The following is a 22480-nucleotide window of genomic DNA, read 5'->3' as shown; positions in this document are numbered from 1 at the left end:
ACAACCTTGAGGCGGATGGACTACAACAGCAGAAGACCCCACCGGGTACCACTCATCTCCACTACAAATAGGAAAAAGCGGCTACAATTTGCAAGAGCTCACCAAAATTGGACAGTTGAAGACTGGAAAAATGTTGCCTGGTCTGATGAGTCTCGATTTCTGTTGAGACATTCAGATGGTAGAGTCAGAATTTGGCGTAAACAGAATGAGAACATGGATCCATCATGCCTTGTTACCACTCTGCAGGCTGGTGGTGTAATGGTGTGGGGGATGTTTTCTTGGCACACTTTAGGCCCCTTAGTGCCAATTGGGCATTGTTTAAATGCCACGGCCTACCTGAGCATTGTTTCTGACCATGTCCATCCCTTTATGGCCACCATGTACCCATCCTCTGATGGCTACTTCCAGCAGGATAATGCACCATGTCACAATGCTCGAATCATTTCAAATTGGTTTCTTGAACATAACAATGAGTTCACTGTACTAAAATGGCCCCCACAGTCACCAGATCTCAACCCAATAGAGCATCTTTGGGATGTGGTGGAACGGGAGCTTCGTGCCCTGGATGTGCATCCCACAAATCTCCATCAACTGCAAGATGCTATCCTATCAATATGGGCCAACATTTCTAAAGAATGCTTTCAGCACCTTGTTGAATCAATGCCACGTAGAATTAAGGCAGTTCTGAAGGCGAAAGGGGGTCAAACACAGTATTAGTATGGTGTTCCTAATAATCCTTTAGGTGAGTGTATGTTATAGAACACTTTTGTAACTTGGAATGTTATATTTACTGTAAGCAATAAGGTTAGAAGGGGCATGCTATATTGTGTATGTAGTCATAGCTAAAATAGTTGTTATGCACAATATACAGAGTTACCTTAACCCCTTCAGCTATAATTATAGTTGCAATTTAGCATTTCTATTTTGCTTTAATTAAATAGTTAATGTTTATAAAGACATTTTCAATAAAACAATTATAATAAGCATTTAATGTCCCAACCTTTCAGTGAAAGAAATAATCAGTAACATAACAGCACGTTGCTCTGCAACAATTACAATGATCTACTATGGGATGCATTATTGACCAATCAAGTCAAATCATTTTTTATTTGTACAGCACTTTTCACAACACACATCGCTTCAAAGCAGCTTTACAGACAATGATGCTGAAACAGAAAATTATGCTGTGATGTATAAATGAATAATCCAATTGAAAATCATGCCTTAGAATTATTGTCTCAAATCAGCAACCAGGACAAGAAATTGTGTTTTCCCATATGTAAACATAATGAGCACTTGCATGTGTTCCCATGATTCTGCACTCTCTTAACTTTCTCGGTCTCCTCTCTTAGTCATTGTAACTCACTTCACATGACATGTGTCTTTCCTGAAATGACTTGTTTCACTTTGTCTAATTTAATATCAATCAGAATTAAGCCTCCATAAAACGCTTTTCATAAAAGTTCTTAGGCAGTGTGCATTGAATTTCACACAGCTGGCAAGCACAAGTGATTTTTATGTTACTTAGACGTGTTGTTAACAGAACCATTGATTATGTGCCAAGAGTCATCCATCATACACACACGAGCACTATGCGGTGAACACTACCCTGGTGTTCCATGTGCGCAACAGATTCGAGTAAAGTATGAACACCTACGATGGATTACACAAGTACCAGCTGTGAGCTAACATCTGCACGGGAGTGAATTCTATAGCTAATCCTGTTCAAAACTCTTCGTGAGTCAAATAAACAAATCAAACCAACAAGCTTTAAGAATAGGAGACCAGAGGAAAAGCAACAGTTGGAAAAAAGTACCTGATCTAGTCAGAATGTATCTAGTTCTTGGTCAGGAGTGCACTTTAAGTTGAACTGATTAAGGGAGCTTAAAAGGAGTAGTTAACCCCACCTCAGATTTACAGTGAGTAGCCAAATTACTTAAATTTCAGTCTGTTCCCCATCCAAATCTATATGGCTTCAGCAGATGTTAAATATGGCTATATGGACCACTATTAAATGTGCTTTTTTGTTCTTCAAAACGTTTTTGGTGTTTTACAAAAAATAATGATGAAGTAATTTGGGTTTGGGTGAGTAAATGATTATATTATTTCTATTTTTGAGTGATATATCCCTTTACTATCTTAGAATCAAATGGGCAAGACTATGGAGAAAACATAAAATGAACCTGCACACCAAAATGCATCAGGTTACATTCTTGGTCACACATTCCAGTAGGCACTGATAAGTATAATAAACAAGTACCTAATGGTGAAGTGTGTAATTTATGTGCAACTAGCAGAAATGCTAAATAAATAACCTTTATAAAAAAGGTTTTGGTCTTGTTCCTCTTTGTGACAAGGAAAACGGCATGGCCAGGCCGTGAGGGTGCACGGTCGGCACTCGGTCAATTAATCAAAGGGAGAGAGAGAGAGATAAAGGGGAGCCGGAGACGCCAGTTCGAGAGAGAGAGACTGTCGTGCTGTGGAGGTTTAAGATTAAGTTCATTGTTTAAGTTAAATTAAGCATTAAAATTTTATGTTGATTGTTCAGCAGGTTCCCACATCTTCCTTGCCCATCCTTTACCCATTACATCGAGGAGTCGCTGCTTGCTGTCGCTGCCATTCGCCAGGAAGGGGAGGAGCCATTCCCTCCGCCAGGGGTCGAAGGACTCACTGCCGTCCACCCGTGGAGAAGCATCTGTCATCCGCTAGAGGATGAAGGAGTGGCTGAGGACCAGGCTTTATGGACCAGGGGTATTCATTTACCCATGTTTAAATGAAGCCTATTTGTAGCCAATTAAGATATTTATTTTTTACTTTTACTTTTTTTTTTTTTTACATTTGTAACAATTTTCATGACAATAAAGCACATTTTCCCCCTTCCACCTCCTAAAAAAACCTAAAAAAATCTGCATCGTTAATTTGCCAATTTAGTACAACTGTAAAGTATATTGGTAAGTATACTCTACGTCATGGTAGTATTTGTTGTTCTGAATTTATAAGCTTATTTGATGCAAATGTATTTTCATTTGTGTTTACAGAGTCGAGAATGAGATTAATGGGAATAAGGAGGCAAATGTGCTTCATTGTGATAAAAGCAATGCCATGATGCAAAACATTCTTAAATGGCCCTCTTTATATAATTATAATTGCATTTAAATTATAAACAAAATAACATTTTAAACTATTCTCCCAATAGTTCTTGCTCTATTATCTATCTATCTATCTATCTATCTATCTATCTATCTATCCTATTATAGACCTCAAAAGCTACAGCTCCTCAGTTTTTGTGTAAAATGCAGGAAAACAACCAGGGGCTGCACATAAGTGAATGAGGTCAGCGTGCGGATCTCTTGATTACAGGCGGAAACAGCATGGCCTCAGTTGGCCCCTGGAGAAAAACGTGAGAAGGGAGGCCGTTATGCGTCCGACCTATGCATCCCACAAACGAGAAGAGAAGGGTGGAGACCCACATCCATCCAATGGAGCTACAACACGGGGCTTTCCACAGTTCACTACCAACTCAGGCTTCCACCAAATATCATTTTAATGCAATCACAATCCCTCTCCTAGTGTCGGCAGCCTACGTTCCATACGCAACAAGATGATTCCAGGGAACTTCAAATTTGGGGTCAGAAGTGTTCTATCTGCATCAATGATGATTATGGTAAAAATAAGATTTATAATGCATCAGTTTAGAATCAGATAAATCTGTAAACTGTGAGGTAAGATGCTAAAGAGGCGTATTAACCACTCCCGGTCTATTTCAAGGGGCAAGATTGGACATGCCCAGTCAAAAGGGATTGTGAGGGAGCTGTAAACACTTCCTGTCAGGAAGACAGCACTTCCTTAATCCTGAAGCAAAAGCATTCAGTCATTATTTTTTTCAGCAGTAGAGAGTTTTAACCAGAGACTGAGCCATTGCTGTGCCTTTTGATCAACTGTCAGGTACTGCATTTTCAATTGGTGCAAATAAATAAAAAATTACTTAAATCAGTATCATTTAAAAGAAAAATGCATACATATGAGAATATATCTTATAATGTGTACACACTTTTATTTTAGCAACAGTTGCAGAAGAATGTTGATATAAAGCAAAAACACACCACAATTACGTGATATTATTTTCACTACTTATTTCCCTATTGCATGATAATCTGATTAAACTACTAACCTAAGTGTGAGTAGTGTGCATTTACACTAAAAAGGCGATAAATAAAGTACCAAGAAGGTGATGTGCATTTTTTATTTAAAATGGGGAATGTTGGACACTTCATGCATTCAATGGCCCCAGTGTGCCCCCCTCTAGAGATTCTCATTGTTTGAGCCAGAACAATTCTGCTTTATATATAATATCACACACACACACACACACACACACACACACACACACACACACACACACACACACACACACACACACACACAGATCAGCCACAACATTAAAACCACCTACCTAATATTGTGTAGGTCCCCCTCAAAACAGTGCCAACACAATTGTACAGATTGGTTATCTGAGTTACCGTAGACCAGGTGATAAGCAGTTACAGAAATATTCAAACCAGCCCATCTGGCACCAACAATCATGCCATGGTCCAAATCACTGAGATCACATTTTTCCCTCATTCTGATGGTTGATGTGAACATTAACTGAGGCTCCTGACACATATCTGATGATTTTATGCACTGCACAGCTGCCACACAATTGGCTGATTAGATAATCGCATGGATGATTGTTGGTGCCAGATGGGCTGGTCTGATTATTTCTGTAACTGCTGATCTCCTGGAATTTTCACACACAAAAGTCTCTAGAATTTACTTTGAATGATGCCAAAAAACAAAAACATCCAGTTATGGGCAGTTCTGCGGAAGGAAATGCCTTGTTGAAGTCTATGGTAACTCAGATAACCACTCTACAATTGTAAAGATGTACAATTGTGGTAAGAAGTATCGGGTTGGCAATTTTTTGAAGCGTTATATTTTGTAAAATTAATCGCACCAAATTAACACGTTAAATCGACAGCCCTAATATATATATATATATATATATATTAGGGCTGTCGATTTAACGCGTTTATTCGGTGTGATTAATTTGACAAATATGTACGCGTTAAAATAATTAGCGCAATTAAATCGCAATGCCCCAGACCATAATAAGGAAGATTCCTGAGCAATGCAAGCTTGTAGTACCACCCGTTTACTCCAGAGGGCAGTAAGTGAAATTTCAGCTGTATGAGCAACATGCAGTTTATACAGTGAAGAAAACACTTCAGTAAGCAGGTAACTACTGATCTATATATCTATATATATATCAGTACAGGTAACATGTGTTACGTTCTTGCGTTCAAAACACTTCAAGGAGTGCAAATGCGATATAAGGGATCTCAAGATGTGTTTAAAGATTGAGTATTAAACTATATTTAACTTGACGCAGTGACCTAAACATTTTATGTTTATGACGCAACACACCCGAGACGCTACACAAACATGTCTGACGCAGGGTGTGGCTGGATTGAGCTGGTGCAACATTTGGAAATTACCCCATAAATATTTAATCACAAATAAAATCAAAGAAATTTCCTTCAAACTTATTTAGAAGTACTACCCCACTAATTATTTTCTTGTAGAGAGATTTAATTGTGATGTTGATATATTCTTTACATTTTGTGGTCTGCAGGTGGAAATAAAATTTCATTTATTTTGGAGTTGTCCCTACTCGACTTGTTTTTGGTCTGATTTCTGCAAGATTGTTAGAGATCATATTATTCCCAGCTTTCAACTTTGTTTTGAAAATGTTTTATTCATGACATGTCTCTTCATAAGGAATATTATTTGATTAATGTTCTGCTTTTGTTACTGCAAAGTTTAGTATTCATAAATGTAAGTATGGTGGTTATAAACCATTAGTTTTAAAGGCTTAAAAGCTGTAAAGTGTATTGAAATATGTAAACAATTTGATATTTTTATTTAAACTGTTTATTTATTTATTTTCCTTTTTGTTGTTGTTTGTTTTAATATACCTCTTGGCTCTAGATGTAAAAGTTTTGTAAGCATTAATAAAAAATAAAACAAATGTCTGACGCAGGTGTAAATTGACGGGTCCTTAAACAAGCCCTCATAATATATCTCAAACTGATTGACAGATTCACTAGTGAAATGGATTGCTGTTAACTGTATGCCAGTGATTGACTTATGATCAATAATATGATAGTAAACAATACATTGTATTCTAAAGCCTTATAATTTATCTAAAATATATTTTCCCTTTTAAAAAGCTTCCATGTAGCTAACTGGTTTTTTTTTTAGTTACTGTAATGGTAATGTAGCTAACAACTATTTCAAAAGAATGTATAATAAGCAAACTCTTATGTTTAAAAAACTTTAGCTTCCCCAAAACTGATCATTATCTTAGCAATATAATTTAATTGCAATTGTGGAAAGTATAAAGGGCAACTAACAAGTCTGTAATGTTTGTTTTGTGTCATGTAAAAAGGTGCATCACTGTGCAGGCTAAAATAACTGCAAATAAACTACAACATTATGCCATTACAGGGCATTTTTACTGGCTAACAGCAGAGATCAGAGTATTTAAATTTCACAAGTTCCTTTTGCCATCTCACCTTTACTGTAATATACCCAGTGGAGAGACATTAAAACTGCAAGGCAAATCACAGGGCAAAAAGAAAGGAATAGACTAATTACATGGACTAAGAAACATTTATGTACTCTCAGTCTCAGGCAATTCTAGTCCCTCTTTTGTAGTGACATGGCTAAAAATACAACCCCAAATCCAAAAAGGTTAGGATAGGATGAAAAATGCTATTGTGATTTGCTAACTATTTTCACCCTTTGTTATATTGAAAGTACCACAACTACACATTATAAGCTGTTTTACATTGTGAATTTCATTGATTTATTTTTTATTTTTTTAAATGTATAGTAATTTCAAATCAGATGATTGCAACATGCTCCAAAAAAGTTGAGACAGGTGCAATTTAAGACTAATAACAATTTTATGAGTTGAAATAACAAGGGGATGTGAAACAAGTGAGGCAATTGTGTCATAATGTATACTATACTGTATAAACAGAGCCTCCAAAAACAGCCAAGTTCTTCAAGAGCAAGGATTGTTCAAGCCTTGTCAATTTGCAAACAGATGCTCAAGCAAATAATCACACACTTTGAGGAAAATGTCACCTACAGTGGGCATTTCACCCACTACAGTGCACAATATAGTTAAAAGATCAAGAAATCTGGTCAAATTTCGGTGCGCAAAGGACAAGACAAAAATATTTTCTGAATGCATGTGTTCTCTGATCCCTCAGACGTCGCATGTGTTCTCTGATCCCTCAGACGTCGCAGTCTTAAAAACAGCATTCATCTGTAGTGGATATCATAAACATGGGTTTGGAATAGCTTTAGTAAACCTTTGTTAGTCAACACCACTCGCCACTGCATTCACAGATGCTAGTTAAGACTTTATTGTGCAAAGCGGAAGCTACCTACAGCAACACTGTCCAGAAGTGCTGCCGACTTCTCTGGGCTCGGTCTTATCGTAGATGGAAAGTAGATGGTAGAACGGTGTTTTTTTTATAAAAACAAAGCCATTGTGCTATCTGGGCCAAAGAGGAAACGGAACATCCAAGCTGTTATTACATTAGGTCCAAAAGCTAGTGTCTGTATGGGCCAGGGGTGTGCCAGTGCCCATGGTATGGGTAACTCACACATCTGTGAGAACACCATAAATGCAGACAGACGTGTAGAAATTTTGGAGCAACATACACTGCCATCCAGCACCGTCTTTTCAAGGTACATCCCTGCATTTTCCAGCAAGATAACTTCAAAGCACATACTGCCCGGATTTTGAGTTCAATTGTGCAGCTAAAGACCTACATAGCCTAATGGATGAATGGGGGAAAATTCCACATTGTAAACTTAACAAACTTGTGTCTTCAGTGCCCAAATGCTATGTGTTACTAGAAGAAATGGTGATGTTTCACAGTGGTAAACATACACTCAACTGTCTCAACTTCTTTGAGCGTCTTGCCATCATCCGATTTGAAATTAACGTACATAAAAAAAAAAAAATTCACAGGGTAAAACATAATCTAATGTGTAGTTGTAGTGCTTTCAATACAGCAAAGGGTTAATATAATTTACAAATCACTCATTTTTGTTTTTATTAGCATTTTTCATACTGACCCATCTTTTCAGAATTGGGGTTGTACCTCTTTTTCCTCACTTTTTTTTTTTGTGCACGCCATAGTAGAGCACGCCATAGTAAATTTGTTCTTAGTGACAGGTGTGTTAAAATGAAGCTGCTGCAGATTAGGGAGTGTCCTTTCATGTCAATCTAAGATTAGTTGTCCTTAAACCAACCAAAACCTATTATTTTATGACCTAAGACAACAGGTCTCAGATCAGTGTGAGAGGGCAGCTCTCCTTGCTGACACTAGTCCAAACTGACTCACTGCAGTAACCCAGTGGGAGCAACACATGGTCTAAATTCCAGCCCTGAAGCTAGAGTGAATCAGGATTCTGGTCCTGACTAAGCAGGATATAAATTAAGGATAATGTTTAGACCCTTTCAGTTCCTGCAATCTCAATCACTAAAACACATTTCACAATAAGGTTTCCAGCCAACCACATTGTCTGAATAGACCTGTGGTTGGCCTCCTTCCAAAATTTTGGATTTCACATCCAATACTTCATATTTGTTCTTAACAATTTATTTTTGTCTACAAGTTAAATGTGGTTAGTTAAATGTATCCAAACTTTTGAATGGTAGTGTATCTCAAAATTCCTCAGACACCATAGAATTATAGGGGTGGGGTTACATCTCAAAGCATACAGCCCAGTGCTTCATCCAAACAGACCAGTATAAGGTTCTCATAATGTTTAGGAAAGACTTGTTGCTTCTTACTGGAAACAAGGTCATCTTTAATTAAATACCTCTCAAATGTGTGTGGGAGTTTTCATTCAAACAAACAATCAGTCCTCACAAAACAGACTGTGCATACCTAAAACAGTTGAGTGGATGCATGCAATTCTTTTGTCTTTCAACGAAGGTCAACAGATTTCTGCTGTTTTTAACTATTCATTTAAAAGAATACCACACACATACACACACGCACATAAAAAAACGAAATACATAGCAATAGACTATGCTATGTGGACACTGTAACATATTAACTATGTCAGCAGAACCTTATCAGGCAGATGAGATATTCCGCATCTCTCGGCCCCCAATTCCCTGTTTTCAGGGAAGGGCTAATTTTTTAATTGCGTTACAAGCCATTCATACATTGGCAAAAGAAAGGCAACCGTTACATGAAAATTGTTACATAATTGCACCTTTAAGTATTTATGTGATGTTTTCATCCAAATCAGCAGACACAAATGGATGCAATAATAGAAATCTATGTCATGTTTGAGCATTTTCCATAAGGAATTTGCAAGTGCGATATATTATTAGCTTTCATGAATTTTAGAAATTTTGCATGGACTAGGTTACTAATCTAAAAGAGGAGAAAGACATACTATAACAAAACCTGTGTTTTCCCTATGTGAATGGAGAACTGTCATTTTTTGGGTCACAAGTCTTTTTTTACTACAACAAATCTTTGCTTGTTGTAGCTAATTATTATTGTAGGCTACCTCCCCTAGTCGCATTCATTCTCAACATCTGTAATTTGACAGGTGATAGAGTGGTAATGGAGCAATGGAGATGCTGATGCGCTGATTATCAGAAAGAAAAAAAAATGCTCCTTGAAGCAAATCTCGGCGTTTCGCTTCTATTCATTATTAACAATCTGTACACTTCTAATATATTAATTGGGACCACCTATGTGTAGCCTATCGTACAGTCTGACATAATGTCGCACAGTGTGTCACGGCGATCTCACTGCATTCATATCGTACAGTCTGACGAGTAACAAAACTGTAAAAATCCTGCAGTGTATAGCGGGCTTAAATGTTAACTTATTTTGTGTAATATGGCTGCATAAATAAATTTTTTGTGATTTGAAATTGATTGAAAACTTTTAAATGGTTCCTAGAACTACTATTTCTCCTATTTAAGCTATTCAAACACAGTGGCACTAAATGTATGAGTATCTTGAGCCTCGATTAATTAACTTCTTTGAAAACAACTGAAATTGGCAAGGCCAGTCAACTTCCACAACAGTCTCAGCAGAATATGATCTTATTGGAGAATGTCAGTCTATGCCGTAACATTAAGACTTCCCTTCACTGGAATTCAGGGGCTGAGCTGTTAATTAGCTTTATCCTTTTAAAGGGTAAGTTAATAGACATGTGTACCCAATTGTACAGAAAAGGACTAAAAGTAAATCTAACATGGCGTTCGGTTCTGAGAATTCCGAACTTCTCAGGCACCAACTTCCAAGAAGCTCAAAAACAACACATGCAGATACTGAAAAGGGTAAAAGATGTACAGACAGAGATAATGACAATCATAATTCTGAGATCCATCAGCATTGATATTACAATAGAGGAGAAAAAAATAATGGAGAATACTGACAGCGACATCTCAATGCGATGAGCAAAATAATTCTTGTTCAAACAGGCATGGTTTTACATGCCCATTTACTAAATGCTATAAACCAGTTTAATTGGTAGTTCTCACCTGACAGAATACTGATCTGACAGGAGAAGAGCATGCCGATGCATTTGATGGGAGAGACTAGTCTATCTGGCGCCAAATGCCCTGCATCTGGTCAATATTCTATTTGATTGTCATGTTATCCAAACTAGTAATCTAGACAGTGTTTACTTCTCCCCAGCCTGAACCCCTCTGAGAAACATTCAAATGCTCTCAGCGACCTTGTTCTTGCCTGGCAGGAACATGTCAGCTGAAATACAATACACTGTGTTATTAAAATGTTAGAAAGGTTGAAACCTCACTGAAATCAAAAAGCAAATGTATGTTTATGAGAAGTGCAAGAGCAATGACTGGCTGCAGCAGCAACACAAGGAAATCTAGGATTGTCATATTCTTAAGGCCAAAGTATACTTCTATGATATACCATATAACCGCGCACAGACCAGATTTTCTCAGCAGGCGGACACGGTCCTCATTGAGTAGTTGGCATGCATAAAACACATTCATATTCTCATGCAGTCAGAAGAGTAGGCCTATACTTTGAAAAGCAACAAAAAGCATACCCGGGCCTTTAGATTGCTCATCATCAGTGAGGAAACAAGAAATGTACATTCTTATCACTGACAGCCATATTGAATATATATTGATACATCCTCAAATTACTTTCACACAAATTACCAATATCAAGTATTATAGGTTGCCTTGTTAGCCACCAAGGGAAAGTACTAGACAATACTCAAGAGAAAAACACAATAATAAACCCTAAAGCAAGCATATGCAATGTCACTGTAGGCACACCGTGTGGTAAGTATGCCTTCATACTGCATGTGAGTTTTGTTTGCATTCATTATCTTCTGTTTATCTTTCACTAATTCACTTTCACGAGTCCTTCAGCAATACAGCCTGAGGATGAACAAAACTGTCTGTATGTCAGTGTGGTTAAGTGTGTGTGTTGTCAATTAGCACGTCATTGAAATGATAATAGATTATCTTCCAAAATGCTCTAAGCCGAGAAGGTATAATCATCTACAATAAAAACACATTAAGAACAAATGAAATTATAAAGTAAAGCCAATAGAATCAGAATCAGATTCAGCTTTATTGCCAAGGAATTTGTCTTGGTGACAAGAGCTTCCGGTGCACAACAATACAAAACTGCAACAAGACAAAGATAATAATACAAAATGTAATAATAAAAAATGTAATAGAAAATATATACATATATATACATACACACATACACACAACAGTTAGTTCCGGTCCTCCAATCTGATTGGATGAGAGATGTTCCATGAGCACTGATGGTCTGACACCATAAGCACTCTGACACTTAACTGTGTGTGTATCACTCCACTTGTGTTTGTGCTGTTCTAAACTAAAATGTAAGAGTAGTGCATATGTGTTATACTGTATAAGTGTCTCTTACATGTATTTTTTTTTACATTATATATGTTAGCCAGCAGGTGGTGGCAAAAGATAATTTTTGTACACACTATGAGCAGTTGGTGACGAAAAGTGAATCCGTCATTCATTGTTAACATACAACAGCGCTCCGTGATCGCTTGTATTACTACTACAACAAGCCTACAGCTAGAACATAGCTTTACATGGCTTTAACCTAACAACTTCAGCATTACGGCTCATCACAGCTGAGAGACCTAAAAGACAGATTAATTACACAAGTCTCTTAACTCTTACTGGAGTTTCCAAATTGGAGAAAAAGTACTGTTCAAAATGGTGGAGGACATTGTGGTTTCTATAGTGAAAGACTCTTGCGTACCGGATACCACGAAATAGAGAAAATTACCCTCGCTTGGACGGCTATTTTTCCACTGAGAAAGCTGATTGCATCTCTGTTTGGGTGTGGCAACAGGTGATCACATATGCTCCGTGTCCGTCTGTCTGTCTGTCTCTCACACACTGCACATAATTATTGCTCAATGGGCAGTTTTAACCGTTCATGAGAGGGATAGCCTGAGGAAAAAACTGTTCCTGGGCCTGACGGTTCTGCTGCACAGAGCTCTGAAGCATCGGCCAGAAGGCAACAGGTCAAAAAGGTAGTGGGCAGGGTGAGTGGGGTCCTTTTTCCTCACTCTGGAAGTGTATATTCCTTGAAGGGAGGGCAGGAGGCAACCAATAATCCTCTCAGCTGTCCGAACTGTCCTTTGTAGTCTTTTGATATCCAATTTCGTAGCTGAACCAAATCAGACAGTTATTGAAGTGCAGAGGACAGACTCAATGACTGCTGAGTAGAACTGTATCAGCAGAACCTATGGCGGGTTGAACTTCCTCAACTGGCGAAGGAAGTACAACCACTGCTAGGCCTTTTTCACAATGGCGTCAATGTGACTCCGTTGTTGCAACTTCAAGTCCTGTGAGATGGTAGTGCCCAGGAACCTGAATGACTCCACTGCTGCCACAGTGTTGTTTAGAATGGTGAGTGAGTCAGTGTTGGGGTGTTCCTCCTAAAGTCCACAATCATCTTCACCATTTTGAGCATGTTCAGCTCCAGGTGGTTTTGTCTGCACCAGACAGTCAGCTGTTTAACCTCCCTTCTGTAATGCAGACTCATCGTCATCTCGGATGTGGCCGATGACAGTAGTGTCATCTGCAAACTTCAGGAGCTTGACAGAAGGGTCCTTGGCGATGAAGTCATTGGTGTAGAGGGAGAAGATTAGTGGGGAGACTACACATCCCTGGGGGGCACCAGTGCTGATTGTACAGGTGCTGGAAATGTAAGCGCAGCGTAGTTCTAGCGGGAAGACTAGCAGGTGTACATCATTACACCATTAGCTAGGAAACCCCTAGCCAATCACATGTAAGCCATTGCTTTTTTAGTCTGCTCACAATCTATCACACTGCTGTTTCATTGCGAGAACATGGCAACCTCCACCAACACCACCAGTTGAGTCCCATCCTGTACGGGGGTATGCTCCTCATCCCTGCCTCCTATCTCCGGCAGGATATTACTGTTCTGAGTACTACAACTTTGGACCGCCAGACGGGGCTTATGCCAAAGAGAGACATTACATTTCTGTTTTATATTCATCAAATAAATGTCATCATATTTCACTCAGTCTGCGGGTCTTTCTGACAGAAGTGAATTTCCCCTGTCTCACAAGCTGCTGCCTGTCCATCAGAAAGCTGGTATTCCACTGACAGATAGACATGGGAATAGAGAACTGGTGTAGTTTAGTATGGAGTATTGCTGGGGTGATGGTGTTGAAAGCAAAACTGAAGTCCACAAAAAAGATCCTTCCATATGTCCCTGGTCTGTCCAGAGTTTGCAGGATAAGATGCAATCCCATGTTGGCTGCATTCTCCACAGACCTGTTTGCTCGGTAAGCAAATTGAAGGGGAAAGGGTCCAGTGATGTTCTTCAGGTGGGCCAACACCAGTCTCTCAAATGATTTCATGACCACAGATGTTAGGGTGACAGATCTGTAGTCATTAAGTCCTGTTATTTTTGGTTTCTTTGGGACAGGAATAATGATTGAGCGTTTGAAGCAGCATGGGACTTCACAAAGGCTTCACAAAAGCCTTTCAAATCTACAGAAGAACACGTTCAGGTCATCAGTCAATTGTTGGTCCACCACAGAGTTTGGGGCAAGAGTCCTGTAATTTGTAAGTTGTTTCATGCCACTCCACACTGATACAGGGTCGTTAGCTGAAAACTTGTTTTTCATCTTCTCAGTGTATTCTTCTAGCCACTCTAATTTCCTTATTCGGTGAGTTCCTGGCCTGATTGTACAATACTTTATCCCCACCTCTGTAAGCATCCTCTTTGGCCTGATGAAGCCGCCCGAGTTCTGCTGTAAACCATGGCTTGTCATTGTTGAACTTGAAATAAGTCCTATTACAAATGCATATATCCTCACAGAAACTGATATATGATGTCTCCGTATCTGTGAGCTTGTCCAGGTCGGTGGCTGCAGCCTCAAAAACACTCCAATGAGTGTAGTCAAAGCAGGCTTGTAGTGCTAGTTCTGCTTCATTTATCCATCGCTTTACACTCTTTACTAGAGACTTTGTTGATTTTAGTTTCTGTCTGTAGGTTGGAATAAGATGGATCAGATAAGTGATCAGAGAGTCCCAAAGCTGCTCTAGGGACAGAGCAATATGCATCCTTTATTGTTGTGTAGCAATGATCCAGTATATTTCTGTCTCTGGTGGGGCATGTAATGTGCTTTTTGTATTTGGGCAGTTCATGTGTGAGGTTTGCTTTGTTAAAATCACCAAGAATAATATTAACCTAGGTACCCAGGTGTCCAGTGTGGAGAGGAGCAGTGCGGGCCCGGGCTGGAATGTCGCACACCCGGTCCCCAATCGGCCTTATGGGGCGTGCTAGGGATAAAGGCGGCCAGTGACGATGGTTCGAGAGAGAGAGAGAGAGAGAGAGAGAATTACGGACATGTCCGTCATGTGTGTGTTTATGTTTGTGCTTTTTGTTTTGAGTTTAATTAAACATTATTTATATTGACAAGCCCGTTCTCAAAGGAGGGATGCCCGTTGCAGAGTCCTCAACACTGCCGTCCACCCGGGGAGCGCCGCTGCCATCTGCCGGGTGACGGAGTAGCCCGACCGCCCGGACGTGGGGAATGGCCGTCATTCGCGGCGTGAGTGTGGACTGGATTCCCCGACCGCCTGGAGCGATGGAGACGCTGCCAGGGATGGAGGAATGCCCTGCCGTCCCACAGAAATGCAGAGGGGTCGAGGGAAGACCGCCGTCCGCAAGGGAAGTAACTCCCCGATCGCCTGGAGCGGTAGGGCCGCTGCCAGGGGCGGAGGAATGTCCCCATGTGCCGGCAGAAAAGCGGAGGGGGGTGTCCACTGGGGGTCGGAGGATTGACTCTGGTCCGCCCGGGGAGGAGCGGCTGTTGTCTGCCGAAGAGTGTGGAGGAGTGCTCGAGGACCACGCGACAGCACATCAGAGAACCGGTGAGTGAGCTTCTTCTCTCTCTCCTCTCTCTCTCTGTCGCACCGTGTTGGCCTTTTCCCTCGCCTATTTTGTTTGTTGTTGTTGTTTTTCCCCTCCTGTCTCCTCCCAGGTCGAGGAAGGTGGGGATGACATGACGGGGCGCAAAGCACGCCCCTCCCCAGGGAAAGGGGGGGGGTGTATGTCATGCAGGTGGCACCCCGGCCTGAGGTAACGCCGGGAGGAGTGTGGAGCGGAGGGGGGCGGGGCCGGAATGTCGCACGCCTGGTCCCCAATCGGCCTGATGGGGCGCGCTAGGGATAAAGGCGGCCGGTGACGACGGTTCGAGAGAGAATTACGGGCATGTCCGTCATGTGTGTTTATGTTTGTGCTTTTTGTTTTGAGTTTAAATAAACATTATTTATATTGACAAGCCGGTTCTCGCCTCCTCCTTGCCCATCTGAATCTCCTTACATCCAGGTATTTTTGTTCCATGTCTGTGATCACCCTCGCCTGAATCTCTTGAACAACAAAGCTGTGAATCTGACTAAAATGTCCAGCAAAGCGTCCGAATATTCAAAAACCGGGAAAAGATTGGCTGGTATATGCTGCCGAATGTTCAGCAGTTCGTCCCTTGTAAAACTACCTGGAAAATTATTACTAAACACAGGACAAACAAACAAAAACAACAAAAGAATAAGAGCTCTCCACACCGAGGTGGCCATCCGTGGTACTATCATGATGTATTTCATGATGAAATACCTTACTATAGCACACTTAGTGACACTTCTTGTCATTTTACATTGGAATGGTGTTGACCAAGGCAAAAATGTGTCAAATACAACAGTTAAAGCAATTGTGTAAAATTCAGACAGTATGCTTTAAAATCATTCTAAAATAAAAGTTTCAGGTTTAAAATATGACTGCATGAGCCTTGTTTAAATCGTATTTGTATTTTATTTTATGTTTTTTAATTATTATTATTATTAAAAGTGTCTGTAACACATCACTGTAACACATGACTCGCTTTGTCTTATTGCTTATTATAAATGTGGATTTACACGTATTATTTTTACTTATATTCTGTACCTAAGCTTAAAGTCTTCATGCAGTAATAAACACAATGAATCAGATGCCATTTCAAAATCAAGATAGAGAAAACACTTAACACAGCTATTGGCATTCTTTGCATTAGGTACGCATTTACATAATTACTTGACAAGTGAATGATAATTAAGACATTAGTTGGCCTTTTCAAAGTACCAGGAGGACACCAGCATTCCAGTCTCACAGGTCGATACACAGCATTCTTTAAAAGCAAGCAGATGTACTCAGCCTATCAGGTTACTTCGCTGATCTGAGTATAATTATGTAACGTGTGCGTGCATGTGTGTGTGTGTGTGTGTAAAGCTATTCCCATATGCTCAATGTATCTATGATGTTCTCATTTTTTAAATATAATCAAAGTTATGCTTAAATTTTCTAATATACATTGTAAATGTTGATATTAACCTGCATGAATCTATTTCAGTAAGCTGTAAAAAGCAATGTACATCTGAGCTTCAATGGTGATGGTAAATTACATATTTTTGAGCATGTAGGAAGACCATACACTAGCATTGGTAAATACTATCAGTTGAAAAAATGATGCCTTAATACCACAGAACCCCTTGTTGTGTATTGTATGCATTTGCATCCAGGCATTTGCAACCAGGCATTAGCATAGAGATAAATACATTTTTAGTTAAGCTTTAGGTCTTAAAACTCAGATTTCAGTTTTAAGCACCACAAGAGCTGAGGATGCCATGTTACATTGATGGAATCAGATGGTAATGCCATGGTACTTTGATATATTGATATTCCATGGAACTGAATGATTGCCATATACACGTACTGCAGTGTTTAGATAGTATTCTAAGGTATGTCAAAGATTAATACCATGGTAACTTTTTGGTACCTTTTTGTTAATGTAATCATAATTTGCATACTATTTAGAAGGGAGGTCAAGGGTTGGAGAACATGCAAACTGAAATTGCATACTCCAAATGCAAACTGAGAAAGCAAATCATCAGACATCCCCTTAACTAAACACACATGGTCTTCACATCTGTCATTTAACAATGACTTACTTACTTATTCAGGTCACTTCCCTTCAACTCTTTGTTGTCCAGTAATCTGATCACACAATTTCAGCTTTGATAAAAGAGCAGGCCAGCACAAACATCACTCTCTGACTGCCTCTAAACACCATGCCTCACTGACCGCAGTAATCAAAGTAAAGCCGAAATCCGGCTACGGAGATGACACCACTACTTTTAATTAGACAGGCCAGAAGCTGCAGCATTTAACAGGATTGATAAATCAGTAGCTTGTTGTCTTGCTTTGAAAGGCAGTTCACAAGCATGTTGGCTGTAAAAGGCTGAAGAATGTTCATCAGCTCAGCAAGAAAGATAGCGACGGTAACAACAGCATGTTCAGTAATCTGTAATACGCAGCAATAACACTGTTTATGCCAGTCAGGCAGAGTAAACCAGAACAGCAAAACAGAAACAGGAACTTTGGGTAGGACATATCTAAGGGCTAGTCCCATTTTTAAATAGGAAATAAGCTTAAAGGACTAGTTTACACATAAAATTTAATTCTCTCATCATTTACTCACCCTCATGCCATTCCAGATGTGCATGACTTCCTTTCTTCTGCAGATCACAAAATAATATTTCAGCTCTGTAGGTTCCTACAATGCAGGTGAATGGTACCAAGATTTTGAAGCCCCAAAAGCACAAATCTATTTAACTCCAGTGGTTAAATCCAAATCTGCAAGAACCAATATTATTGGTGTGGGTGAGAAACAGATCAATATCCAATTACTTGTTTACTATCAATCTCCAATTTCACTTTCTTCATTCATATCCCCACCTATACTAGGCAGGGAGATTTATTTTTAAAAAGGATTTAAAGGAGACCTATTATGCCCCTTTTTACAAGATGTAATATAAGTCTCAGGTGCCCCCAGAAAGTGTCAGTGAAGTTTCAGCTCAAAATACCCCACGGATCATTTATTATACAATGTTATAAATGCCTCTTTTTGGGTAGAATCAAAAACATGCTGATTTCGTTTGTCTCTCTTTAAATGCAAATGAGCTGCTGCTCCCCGCCCCCTTTTCATATGACAAATTTAATATGCACCCTTTACAGCTCCTGCTTCGTTTACTACAGCAACAACAATTAGAACCAATATGACTGACATTGTAAATACCGGAGTTCAGCCATATACATATGAATATATATATATGTATTTCTGGTCTCCATGAATACAATCAGAGACTATGGTGACTGACAGTTAGTGTTTTTGGGTTAATAATTAAAAATAACGACATAGCTCTGGTCTCTGTGAATACAATCAAAGACAATGGTAACTTTAGCTGCATTAGCCGTGGAATTAGATAACAAGAACATTCAGAAAGGCGATTTGCAAACATTCACATAATATAAAGTGCGATACTTACATCTTCAGGATATAAAGCTGGAACACAAATAGTTGGAACTGATCCATGCTTCAATTTATTGGAAAATCCTGCTTTATATTGACAGTCATTCACAAAGCAGTCCGGTGTAAAATTATTTGCACAAACATACACATATTTTGGTATGTTTTGGGGCACATTTCCTTCAAAAACAAAACTTCTTCAGTGGCTCTGATGCCGGGAGTACGTGAAGACTCTTATGTTCACTTTTACAGCCAACAACAGAACACTTATGATGCTTACGAGGCTGAGACATTATTCTTCTCTCTGTATCTGCTCCAGCATGGAAAAAAAAGATCACTCAGGGGAGGGTATAGGGTGGTGTCCGTCACCAGTCGTGGGCGAGGCCTACTCTAACGTGATGTCACTTTAGAGCAGAAACAAAAACCATTCATTTTGACACACTGTTTTTGATTTATAGAAATATAAGAGGAGTGGGTGGACTTAACATCATAGCGTTTGTGTACACACACTGCCGACTCACATATATGTACAAACACCATGTAAAAGTGAATTTTGCATAATAGGTCCCTTTTAAATATGTATCTGTTTCTCACTCACATGATCATATAACTTCAGAATCATGGATTTAACCCTGGAGTTGCATGGATTACTTTTATGCAGCCTTTGTCTCCATTTTGGAGATTCAAAGAAAGTCAGACACATCTGAGATGGCATGAGGGTCTGTAAATGATGAGAGAAATTTCATGTTTGGGTGAAGAATCTCTTTAAATTATGACAGACACAATTTGCTACTTGCTATAATTTTGCAAGTCGTATTAGGGAGAGGGACATTCTCATTCTAGAGAGCATTTGATTGGGCAAAACTTTCATCAATATTTTTGGCCTGTTTTCCTGAAAGAGGAAGACTGTACATTTTAAATATATATATATATATATATATATATATATATATCTGCTAATAGTGCATTTATGAGTACATTTGAATAAAGATAGCCTGAACTAACACACATGGACAAAAAGCGTGTACAGGTGAAACTCGAAAAATTTGAATATCGTGCAAAAGTTCATTAATTTCAGTAATTCAACTTAAAAGGTGAAACTAATATATTATATAGACTCATTACAAGCAAAGTAAGATATTTCAAGCCTTTATTTGATATAATTTTGATGATTATGGCTTACAGCTTATGAAAACCCCAAATTCAGAATCTCAGAAAATTAGAATATTGTGAAAAGGTTCAGTATTGTAGGCTCAAAGTGTCACACTCTAATCAGCTAAACACCTGCAAAGGGTTCCTGAGCCTTTAAATGGTCTCTCAGTCTGGTTCAGTTGAATTCACAATCATGGGGAAGACTGCTGACCTGACAGTTGTGCAGAAAACCATCATTGACACCCTCCACAAGGAGGGAAAGCCTCAAAAGGTAATTGCAAAAGAAGTTGGATGTTCTCAAAGTGCTGTATCAAAGCACATTAATAGAAAGTTAAGTGGAAGGGAAAAGTGTGGAAGAAAAAGGTGCACAAGCAGCAGGGATGACCGTAGCCTGGAGAGGATTGTCAGGAAAAGGCCATTCAAATGTGTGGGGAGCTTCACAAGGAGTGGACTGAGGCTGGAGTTACTGCATCAAGAGCCACCACACACAGGCGGGTCCCGGACATGGGCTTCAAATGTCAAGCGTCTTACCTGGGCTAAAGAAAAAAAGAACTGGTCTGTTGCTCAGTGGTCCAAAGTCCTCTTTTCTGATGAGAGCAAATTTTGCATCTCATTTGGAAACCAAGGTCCCAGAGTCTGGAGGAAGAATGGAGAGGCACACAATCCAAGATGCTTGAAGTCCAGTGTGAAGTTTCCACAGTCTGTGTTGGTTTGGGGAGCCATGTCATCGGCTGGTGTTGGTCCACTGTGCTTTATTAAGTCCAGAGTCAACGCAGCCGTCTACCGGGACATTTTAGAGAACTTCATGCTTCCTTCAGCAGACAAGCTTTATGGAGATGCTGACTTCATTTTCCAGCAGGACTTGGCACCTGCCCACACTGCCAAAAGTACCAAAACCTGGTTCAATGACCATGGTATTACTGTGCTTGATTGGCCAGCAAACTCGCCTGACCTGAACCCCATAGAGAATCTATGGGGCATTACTAAGAGAAAGATGAGAGACATGAGACCAAACAATGCAGAAGAGCTGAAGGCCGCTATTGAAGCATCTTGGTCTTCCATAACACCTCAGCAGTGCCACAGGCTGATAGCATCCATGCCACGCCACATTGAGGCAGTAATTAATGCAAAAGGGGCCCAAACCAAGTACTGAGTACATATGCATGATTATACTTTTCAGAGGGCCGACATTTCTGTATTTAATATCCTTTTTTTTTATTGATTTCATGTAATATTCTAATTTTCTGAGATTCTGAATTTGGGGTTTTCATAAGCTGTAAGCCATAATCATCAAAATTATATCAAATAAAGGCTTGAAATATCTTACTTTGCTTGTAATGAGTCTATATGATATATTAGTTTCACCTTTTAAGTTGAATTTCTGAAATTAATGAACTTTTGCACGATATTCTAATTTTTCGAGTTTCACCTGTATGTCATGCATTCACTTAAGGAGTAGAACTGCTGAGAGCCTTCCGTGAAGACATCTTTGGGGACGTGTGCTATGCATTACATCATTGTTTGAAGTATGCATTTTTTTCTAGCATAAAATATTACTAACCTGAGAGTGTATGTCAAGCTGCGTACAGACCACACCTCACAGGAAAAGGTGTGGCATTTATGAAATGTAGAGGAAGTGTTCTGAATGAGTTATACATTTGTGAAAGTTCTGGCAGCCATCCATGGAAAAAGTCAAACTGCTGTGATATCTGATTTACATAACTTGTTGGGCACAAACAAAACAAACAAAAAGTGTATATTAGTGTGTGTGGCATCCAGCCACGTGTGTATTTGTATGTCTCTTTCCAGTCAGTTGGACTATGCACCTGTCTGTCTCTGTCATTGTTTTATTAAGGTAGACAGATGAGACAAGAGAGAGAGAAAAACAGAACGAGAGAGAAAAACAGAACGAGAGTTCTTGGGTTATTTATACTGAATGGTCTGAGACTCAAGTTTGACAGAAGAAATAGGGTAACAGATCATCCAACAGTAGATGTTTAACTACTATATGATTCCTAAATATACTGGATACTTGTTGCCTAAATTATGTTTTAATTTACACCCAAAATATATTATAAAAGATCACATTGAATATAATGTACTTTAAAATGCATCCCATGACTACAATATTTTAAACATCAAGAGGAAAGCAAAAGGCAAGTGAAGCTTTGGGTCAATCTGCAGATGTGGACTATCAAGCAGGTCACACTGAGACAGAAATGAATGCAATCCAAATCTAACCCTAACCCAGGGATGTTTCCAGATGTCATGTTAAGTGTGTTCTCTCTGGTGCAGACATAACCGTTGA

General features: G+C 39.3%; 1 protein-coding gene across 4 annotated transcripts in view; it reads right to left on the bottom strand.

Annotated features, from left to right (window-relative positions):
• Positions 1–22480, bottom strand: part of LOC127622875 (SH2 domain-containing adapter protein F-like) — a 195312-nt gene that overhangs the window by 171647 nt on the left and 1185 nt on the right. The window lies entirely within an intron of this gene.

Source organism: Xyrauchen texanus, chromosome 29, assembly GCF_025860055.1.
Source record: "Xyrauchen texanus isolate HMW12.3.18 chromosome 29, RBS_HiC_50CHRs, whole genome shotgun sequence".
Lineage (NCBI taxonomy): Eukaryota > Metazoa > Chordata > Actinopteri > Cypriniformes > Catostomidae > Xyrauchen > Xyrauchen texanus.
This window is presented reverse-complemented; position numbering and strand designations above follow the sequence as displayed.